Genomic DNA, 10,000 nt, shown 5'->3' on the forward strand with positions numbered 1-10,000 from the left:
AATACCCACACATGTCCTATACAACGGTGCACCCAACATCACAATAGTACCTCCTGTCACAGCCCACAAACAATGACCTGAGTCAAAGACACAGGTCTGACACAAGCATAGAATTGGAGCGCCGCCTCTAATAAGCCAAAGGTGCATCCTGACGTGACAAATCTCATCATGTCACAAGCATTCACTTACTATAATCACTATCAACGAACGTGCCGCCCCCGCCCCCCCCCCCCTACACCTTTCCTTACAACAACGTGTAACCTAACCTAACCTATGTTGTACCTTAACCTAACCCATGTTGTGCCTTAACCTAACCCATGTTGTGCCTTAACCTAACCCATGTTGTGCCTTAACCTAACCCATGTTGTGCCTTAACCTAACCCATGTTGTGCCTTAACCTAACCCATGTTGTGCCTTAACCTAACCCATGTTGTGCCTTAACCTAACCCATGTTGTGCCTTAACCTAACCCATGTTGTGCCTTAACCTAACCCATGTTGTGCCTTAACCTAACCCATGTTGTACCTTAACCTAACCCATGTTGTACCTTAACCTAACCCATGTTGTACCTTAACCTAACCCATGTTGTACCTTAACCTAACCCATGTTGTACCTTAACCTAACCCATGTTGTACCTTAACCTAACCCATGTTGTCCCCTAACCTAACCCATGTTGTCCCCTAACCTAACCCATGTTGTCCCCTAACCTAACCCATGTTGTCCCCTAACCTAACCCATGTTGTCCCCTAACCTAACCCATGTTGTCCCCTAACCTAACCCATGTTGTCCCCTAACCTAACCCATGTTGTCCCCTATCCTAACCCATGTTGTCCCCTAACCTAACCCATGTTGTCCCCTAACCTAACCCATGTTGTGCCTTAACCTAACCCATGTTGTGCCTTAACCTAACCCATGTTGTCCCCTAACCTAACCCATGTTGTCCCCTAACCTAACCCATGTTGTCCCCTAACCTAACCCACGTTGTCCGCTAACGTAACCCACGTTGTCGCCTAAACCTGCTCTGTAATTGTTATACGACTCGTTCAATTAGTGTAGTGTTGCCCACCCGCAACCCTCGCAATATAGTTCGCTACTCGCACTGCCCGCTCCCCTGTGTATCGCTTCATGTTAAACACCTTGCAAGTCTTGCTGACTTTCCACATGCTCCTGCTGTACACTGTAATGTGGATGGCAGCAGGACGTACATGCCGCCCCCCCCCCCACCCCTCCCCACGTCCCCACGTCCCCACCTTGCCCCCTGCCTTCGCAAGCTGGTTGGTGACAAGTTTGCATGTTCAATGCCCTTCGCATGCGACGTACGCAGGCTACGTTGTGGTGCGGCCTGTGTCAACTGTCCGCTGATGTCGTACGCGTGAACCACAATCTGTACTGCACATTCGTCCTTATGTACTGAATGATACATCGTGGCACATGTGTGACCGTACAACGACTGCGCCCAAAAACGGCGGACCATACAGTGCAAATATTGTGCACGCAGCTACGTGTCGTCTCCCTATGAGAGCTGGATTGCAGTGTGGTACGCCATAGAGACGTGTGGGAGGAACGGACGCCGTGGATGGCGATCAGCATGAGCTGTCTGTTGATGTATTCGGACCTAGTCGTCTCTCCTCACACACCGTGATGGCATGGTGCACCGCGTTCCATATCTGCGACATGCTACAGAGGCCGGTTGACAGTCGTTCGAGCAATGGACATCGCATACGTACGGGGGCCACCTTCCACGTATTGTCTAGGCGTGCACATTTTGTTGCGTGTATGTGGGCAGACGTAGTGTGGCGTGACACCTGACACAGGCATGCAATAATCGTTGAAGTTGCAAATGGCGATGGACGCCTGCGTTTTCTGGTGAAGTTACGCAAATGAAGAAATGGTAACCTGTTGTGGTGCGGTTGTTCTCGCTAGGGGTGAATCGGTGATGGCGACGATAGGTTGAGGTACTAACCGGTTGTTCCAGCGATACCCACCATGCCGACGAAACTGAACGGCATCTGGGTGTGAAGCGATACGCGGCGGTGGCTGGGTGGGACCGTCCCCGGCCGGTGAGGGGGCGCCTCCCGGCGTGCTGGCCGCGCGGTGCGTGGGCGCACGCGCTACAGCCGGCTGGTGGGGGCGGCCAGTGGCAGGCGCGCCGGCCGACGGACGCGGCAGGCGTCGCAGCTGCGCGCCGGCGCACCCTGCGCGCGGCGCCGTGCGGCCAAAGTAGGTCCTCGCGGGCCCGGTGCGAAGCGCGGTGGACATCTTCAGTGTGCTGGTCCGATTGAGGACTGTGTGCGTTGAGGATGCGCCGCCGCCCGGCGCTCGGCGCCGCGACGCCGTCTGCTGCTCGGTCGCCCCAGCGGTTCTCGCTGGTGGTTTGTATCGCAGCTGTGCGGATGTGTTGGCGCATGCGCTGTGCTGGGAGAGTTCGCTTCGGCACCCAAGTGGGGCTTTTGTCCTTCTGTGGCGCTGGCGTTGGAGCTGCCGGTCACCGTAGGTGGCGCGTGTTGTCTCCCGCCGGCAATGCCACGACAGCACGCTCCCGGGCCTCTGTCGGCAGCGGCAAGCTCAGTTGGGAGCACGGGTGGTCGCACCGAAAGCGTCTACTCGCCTAACTCCGGGCGATTGCGCCTCTCTCGAACCCGACCAAGTACTTGGGACGGCGCTGCGCGCCGCCGGGACCTGAGAGGGTTTCGAGGTGTATTGTGCAGGGGAGCTCAGCCTCCTCCTGTTTGCAGAATGATTGAGCGGACGCTTGCGTGTTCGCGCGGGCCCCCGGGACACACTCCCGGGCGGCCGGCTGCTCAGCTCTAGTTGACGCAGCTCCCTGGTTGATCCTGCCAGTAGTCATATGCTTGTCTCAAAGATTAAGCCATGCATGTCTCAGTACAAGCCGCATTAAGGTGAAACCGCGAATGGCTCATTAAATCAGTTATGGTTCCTTAGATCGTACCCACGTTACTTGGATAACTGTGGTAATTCTAGAGCTAATACATGCAAACAGAGTCCCGACCAGAGATGGAAGGGACGCTTTTATTAGATCAAAACCAATCGGTCGGCTCGTCCGGTCCGTTTGCCTTGGTGACTCTGAATAACTTTGGGCTGATCGCACGGTCCTCGTACCGGCGACGCATCTTTCAAATGTCTGCCTTATCAACTGTCGATGGTAGGTTCTGCGCCTACCATGGTTGTAACGGGTAACGGGGAATCAGGGTTCGATTCCGGAGAGGGAGCCTGAGAAACGGCTACCACATCCAAGGAAGGCAGCAGGCGCGCAAATTACCCACTCCCGGCACGGGGAGGTAGTGACGAAAAATAACGATACGGGACTCATCCGAGGCCCCGTAATCGGAATGAGTACACTTTAAATCCTTTAACGAGTATCTATTGGAGGGCAAGTCTGGTGCCAGCAGCCGCGGTAATTCCAGCTCCAATAGCGTATATTAAAGTTGTTGCGGTTAAAAAGCTCGTAGTTGGATTTGTGTCCCACGCTGTTGGTTCACCGCCCGTCGGTGTTTAACTGGCATGTATCGTGGGACGTCCTGCCGGTGGGGCGAGCTGAAGGCGTGCGACCGCCCCGTGCGTGCTCGTGCGTCCCGAGGCGGACCCCGTTGAAATCCTACCAGGGTGCTCTTTATTGAGTGTCTCGGTGGGCCGGCACGTTTACTTTGAACAAATTAGAGTGCTTAAAGCAGGCAAGCCCGCCTGAATACTGTGTGCATGGAATAATGGAATAGGACCTCGGTTCTATTTTGTTGGTTTTCGGAACCCGAGGTAATGATTAATAGGGACAGGCGGGGGCATTCGTATTGCGACGTTAGAGGTGAAATTCTTGGATCGTCGCAAGACGAACAGAAGCGAAAGCATTTGCCAAGTATGTTTTCATTAATCAAGAACGAAAGTTAGAGGTTCGAAGGCGATCAGATACCGCCCTAGTTCTAACCATAAACGATGCCAGCCAGCGATCCGCCGCAGTTCCTCCGATGACTCGGCGGGCAGCCTCCGGGAAACCAAAGCTTTTGGGTTCCGGGGGAAGTATGGTTGCAAAGCTGAAACTTAAAGGAATTGACGGAAGGGCACCACCAGGAGTGGAGCCTGCGGCTTAATTTGACTCAACACGGGAAACCTCACCAGGCCCGGACACCGGAAGGATTGACAGATTGATAGCTCTTTCTTGATTCGGTGGGTGGTGGTGCATGGCCGTTCTTAGTTGGTGGAGCGATTTGTCTGGTTAATTCCGATAACGAACGAGACTCTAGCCTGCTAACTAGTCGCGTGACATCCTTCGTGCTGTCAGCGATTACTTTTCTTCTTAGAGGGACAGGCGGCTTCTAGCCGCACGAGATTGAGCAATAACAGGTCTGTGATGCCCTTAGATGTTCTGGGCCGCACGCGCGCTACACTGAAGGAATCAGCGTGTCTTCCTAGGCCGAAAGGTCGGGGTAACCCGCTGAACCTCCTTCGTGCTAGGGATTGGGGCTTGCAATTGTTCCCCATGAACGAGGAATTCCCAGTAAGCGCGAGTCATAAGCTCGCGTTGATTACGTCCCTGCCCTTTGTACACACCGCCCGTCGCTACTACCGATTGAATGATTTAGTGAGGTCTTCGGACTGGTACGCGGCATTGACTCTGTCGTTGCCGATGCTACCGGAAAGATGACCAAACTTGATCATTTAGAGGAAGTAAAAGTCGTAACAAGGTTTCCGTAGGTGAACCTGCGGAAGGATCATTACCGACTAGACTGCATGTCTTTCGATGTGCGTGTCGTGTCGCGCAACACGCTACCTGTACGGCTCGCAGTAGCCGTGCGCCGCGTGCGGAACCACGCGTGCCTCTCAAAACTAGCGGCAATGTTGTGTGGTACGAGCGCTGAAGCGCTGGAGCGGCTGGCGTGCGGCACCTGGCGCCTGGCGCCGGTTTTGAATGACTTTCGCCCGAGTGCCTGTCCGCTCCGGTGTGGAGCCGTACGACGCCCGTCGGCCGTGAGGCCGTTGGACACAGAACGCTGGAACAGGGGCCGCCACACGCCTCACTCCCGCCTATGCGACCGTCTCGAAAGAGGCGGCGGAAACTGAGAAAAGATCACCCAGGACGGTGGATCACTCGGCTCGTGGGTCGATGAAGAACGCAGCAAATTGCGCGTCGACATGTGAACTGCAGGACACATGAACATCGACGTTTCGAACGCACATTGCGGTCCATGGATTCCGTTCCCGGGCCACGTCTGGCTGAGGGTCGGCTACGTATACTGAAGCGCGCGGCGTTTGCCCCGCTTCGCAGACCTGGGAGTGTCGCGGCCGCCTGTGGGGCCGGCCGCGTCTCCTCAAACGTGCGATGCGCGCCCGTCGCCTGGCGGTTCGCATACCGGTACTTTCTCGGTAGCGTGCACAGCCGGCTGGCGGTGTGGCGTGCGACACCTCGTACAACGACCTCAGAGCAGGCGAGACTACCCGCTGAATTTAAGCATATTACTAAGCGGAGGAAAAGAAACTAACAAGGATTCCCCCAGTAGCGGCGAGCGAACAGGGAAGAGTCCAGCACCGAACCCCGCAGGCTGCCGCCTGTCGTGGCATGTGGTGTTTGGGAGGGTCCACTACCCCGACGCCTCGCGCCGAGCCCAAGTCCAACTTGAATGAGGCCACGGCCCGTAGAGGGTGCCAGGCCCGTAGCGGCCGGTGCGAGCGTCGGCGGGACCTCTCCTTCGAGTCGGGTTGCTTGAGAGTGCAGCTCCAAGTGGGTGGTAAACTCCATCTGAGACTAAATATGACCACGAGACCGATAGCGAACAAGTACCGTGAGGGAAAGTTGAAAAGAACTTTGAAGAGAGAGTTCAAAAGTACGTGAAACCGTTCTGGGGTAAACGTGAGAAGTCCGAAAGGTCGAACGGGTGAGATTCACGCCCATCCGGCCACTGGCCTCCGCCCTCGGCAGATGGGGCCGGCCGCCCGCGCGGAGCAATCCGCGGCGGGGTCGTGTCCGGTTGCCTTTCCACTCGCCGCGGGGTGGGGCCGTTCCGGTGTGCGGTGGGCCGCACTTCTCCCCTAGTAGGACGTCGCGACCCGCTGGGTGCCGGCCTACGGCCCGGGTGCGCAGCCTGTCCTTCCGCGGGCCTCGGTTCGCGTCTGTTGGGCAGAGCCCCGGTGTCCTGGCTGGCTGCCAGGCGGTATATCTGGAGGAGTCGATTCGCCCCTTTGGGCGCTCGGGCTCCCGGCAAGCGCGCGCGGTTCTTCCCGGATGACGGACCTACCTGGCCTGGCCCCGGACCCGCGCCGCTGTTGGCTCGGGATGCTCTCGGGCGGAATAATCGCTCCCGTCAGCGGCGCTTCAGCTTTGGACAATTTCACGACCCGTCTTGAAACACGGACCAAGGAGTCTAACATGTGCGCGAGTCATTGGGCTGTACGAAACCTAAAGGCGTAATGAAAGTGAAGGTCTCGCCTTGCGCGGGCCGAGGGAGGATGGGGCTTCCCCGCCCTTCACGGGGCGGCGGCCTCCGCACTCCCGGGGCGTCTCGTCCTCATTGCGAGGTGAGGCGCACCTAGAGCGTACACGTTGGGACCCGAAAGATGGTGAACTATGCCTGGCCAGGACGAAGTCAGGGGAAACCCTGATGGAGGTCCGTAGCGATTCTGACGTGCAAATCGATCGTCGGAGCTGGGTATAGGGGCGAAAGACTAATCGAACCATCTAGTAGCTGGTTCCCTCCGAAGTTTCCCTCAGGATAGCTGGTGCTCGTACGAGTCTCATCCGGTAAAGCGAATGATTAGAGGCCTTGGGGCCGAAACGACCTCAACCTATTCTCAAACTTTAAATGGGTGAGATCTCCGGCTTGCTTGATATGCTGAAGCCGCGAGCAAACGACTCGGATCGGAGTGCCAAGTGGGCCACTTTTGGTAAGCAGAACTGGCGCTGTGGGATGAACCAAACGCCGAGTTAAGGCGCCCGAATCGACGCTCATGGGAAACCATGAAAGGCGTTGGTTGCTTAAGACAGCAGGACGGTGGCCATGGAAGTCGGAATCCGCTAAGGAGTGTGTAACAACTCACCTGCCGAAGCAACTAGCCCTGAAAATGGATGGCGCTGAAGCGTCGTGCCTATACTCGGCCGTCAGTCTGGCAGTCATGGCCGGTCCTTGCGGCCGGCCGCGAAGCCCTGACGAGTAGGAGGGTCGCGGCGGTGGGCGCAGAAGGGTCTGGGCGTGAGCCTGCCTGGAGCCGCCGTCGGTGCAGATCTTGGTGGTAGTAGCAAATACTCCAGCGAGGCCCTGGAGGGCTGACGCGGAGAAGGGTTTCGTGTGAACAGCCGTTGCACACGAGTCAGTCGATCCTAAGCCCTAGGAGAAATCCGATGTTGATGGGGGCCGTCATAGCATGATGCGCTTTGTGCTGGCCCCCGTTGGGCGAAAGGGAATCCGGTTCCTATTCCGGAACCCGGCAGCGGAACCGATACAAGTCGGGCCCCTCTTTTAGAGATGCTCGTCGGGGTAACCCAAAAGGACCCGGAGACGCCGTCGGGAGATCGGGGAAGAGTTTTCTTTTCTGCATGAGCGTTCGAGTTCCCTGGAATCCTCTAGCAGGGAGATAGGGTTTGGAACGCGAAGAGCACCGCAGTTGCGGCGGTGTCCCGATCTTCCCCTCGGACCTTGAAAATCCGGGAGAGGGCCACGTGGAGGTGTCGCGCCGGTTCGTACCCATATCCGCAGCAGGTCTCCAAGGTGAAGAGCCTCTAGTCGATAGAATAATGTAGGTAAGGGAAGTCGGCAAATTGGATCCGTAACTTCGGGATAAGGATTGGCTCTGAGGATCGGGGCGTGTCGGGCTTGGTCGGGAAGTGGGTCAGCGCTAACGTGCCGGGCCTGGGCGAGGTGAGTGCCGTAGGGGTGCCGGTAAGTGCGGGCGTTTAGCGCGGGCGTGGTCTGCTCTCGCCGTTGGTCGGCCTCGTGCTGGCCGGCGGTGCAGGATGCGCGCGCCTGCGCGGCGTTCGCGCCCCGGTGCTTCAACCTGCGTGCAGGATCCGAGCTCGGTCCCGTGCCTTGGCCTCCCACGGATCTTCCTTGCTGCGAGGCCGCGTCCGCCTTAGCGTGCTCCTCCGGGGGCGCGCGGGTGCGCGGATTCTCTTCGGCCGCCATTCAACGATCAACTCAGAACTGGCACGGACTGGGGGAATCCGACTGTCTAATTAAAACAAAGCATTGCGATGGCCCTAGCGGGTGTTGACGCAATGTGATTTCTGCCCAGTGCTCTGAATGTCAACGTGAAGAAATTCAAGCAAGCGCGGGTAAACGGCGGGAGTAACTATGACCAAGGTCGACGAGACTGTCATCTTTCGTGCTGGGGGGAACAACATCCCAGCACTGGCGATGGGAGATACTTTCAAGTATCTAGGCCTGCAATTTTCCACGTGCGGACGCAGTCTTTTTCATCCCCGGCGGGAGGTCGAGAAGCAGATGAACATCATCAAGCGTGCACCACTCAACCTCAGCAGCGGCTTTTTGCCCTTCGTTCTGTTATCCTCCCGGGTATTTTCCATGGTCTCGCCCTGGGGAGGACTCGTCTTGGGGCCCTCTCTTCCCTTGACGTCTGTGTTCGTGCAGCTGTTCGATCTTGGCTGCACCTGCCAGCAGATACGCCGGTCGGTTACTTCCACGCCCCCATCTCTCACGGGGGCTTGGGGGTGCCTGCAGCCCGCTGGCTGGGCCCTCTTCTTCGTAGGAGAAGATTGGCGAAGATGCAGGGACTGGGTGCGGCAGCGGACGATTCTTCCCAGGACTTAATCCAGCGAGAAATTCACCAACTTGACCACGCCCTGCAATGGCAGGGGGAAGTTATAAAGTCCAGTTACCAGTTGGGCCGGTGTTGGGCCGACCGCCTGCACTCGTCGGTCGACGGCGCTGCGCTACGAGAGTCTGCCCGAACACCAGGGCAGCACTGCTGGGTCTCCAATACGCGGCAGTTCGTAACCGGCCGCGACTACATCTCATGCCTGCGTGTCCGGATTAATGCCTTACCTACTCGGGCACGGCTGCTACGTGGGAGGGAAGGTGACACCAGATGCCGCGCTGGCTGCAATGCCACGGAGACTGCCAACCATGTCATTCAACAGTGCTGGAGAAGCGACGGGGCTCGCATTGCTCGACACGATGCCATGGCGTCCTATCTGGCGCGAGGCCTCCGCCGCAGAGGCTACAATGTTCTGCTAGAGCCTCACCTTCGTACATCTGAAGGCCTGAAAAAGCCAGACATCGTGGCGGTCCGTGACACTGCAGCATTTGTCATCGATGCGCAGGTGGTTGGCGACAACCGTGATCTTGGTAGGTGTCACCGCGAGAAAGTAGCCGTCTACGACAAGCAGGCAGTTTACGACAAGATACGTGAGATGTTTCCAGTGGCTACGGAATTCACCACCACGTCGGCGACCATCAACTGGCGTGGGGTTTGGTCTCCAGCCTCTGCCAAAGCATTGCAGGAGGTTGGCGTGACGAAGGGCCACCTTTCAACATTGAGCACCAGAGTACTTCTGGGCAGCATCATGGCGGCGCGGCGTTTCGAATCTATGACTGCCCCTCGCCGCCGCACGATGCCCCGCACTGGCGTTGGTTAGCGTGGTCTCAACTCTTCGGCTGCTGCCTGGCCACTCAGGCATAATACCTCTCTTTATTCATGTACATTACTAATAAGTGTGTTTGTATTTATGTACCAACTGTAAACCCGCTTTGTGGGTATTCACTTATTTTGTATGTTATTCACTGTACGTGAATAAAGACGGCTGTGATAGCCAAATGCCTCGTCATCTAATTAGTGACGCGCATGAATGGATTAACGAGATTCCCGCTGAGAGCTGCAAGAAGGCAATGAGAAGAAAAACACTGCTGAAAAATGCTGTACCTTGGTGGAATGAAACACTGACAAAAATGCGGCAGGACACAATTGCAGCTCGACACCGGCTCCAGAATGCACGGCGTGCAAATCGTGAGACAGAAATACTGGTAGCAAAGGCAACCTAC

The 10,000-nt window shown here is 57.0% G+C and overlaps 2 non-coding genes and 1 pseudogene across 2 annotated transcripts; all 3 read left to right on the top strand.

Moving 5' to 3' along the window:
• The first annotated feature begins 2,820 nt into the window (after positions 1-2,820).
• On the top strand, positions 2,821-4,729 carry LOC124772809. Its single transcript, XR_007014269.1, has one exon. It is a non-coding gene; the product is annotated as a small subunit ribosomal RNA (ribosomal RNA).
• A 351-nt stretch (positions 4,730-5,080) lies between these two features.
• LOC124772972 lies at positions 5,081-5,235 on the top strand. Its single transcript, XR_007014422.1, has one exon. It is a non-coding gene; the product is annotated as a 5.8S ribosomal RNA (ribosomal RNA).
• Positions 5,236-5,423: 188 nt separating this feature from the next.
• The window catches only part of LOC124772594, an 8,689-nt pseudogene continuing 4,112 nt past the window's right edge, over positions 5,424-10,000 (top strand).

This window comes from Schistocerca piceifrons, unplaced genomic scaffold (genome assembly GCF_021461385.2).
Source record: "Schistocerca piceifrons isolate TAMUIC-IGC-003096 unplaced genomic scaffold, iqSchPice1.1 HiC_scaffold_943, whole genome shotgun sequence".
Classification (NCBI taxonomy): domain Eukaryota; kingdom Metazoa; phylum Arthropoda; class Insecta; order Orthoptera; family Acrididae; genus Schistocerca; species Schistocerca piceifrons.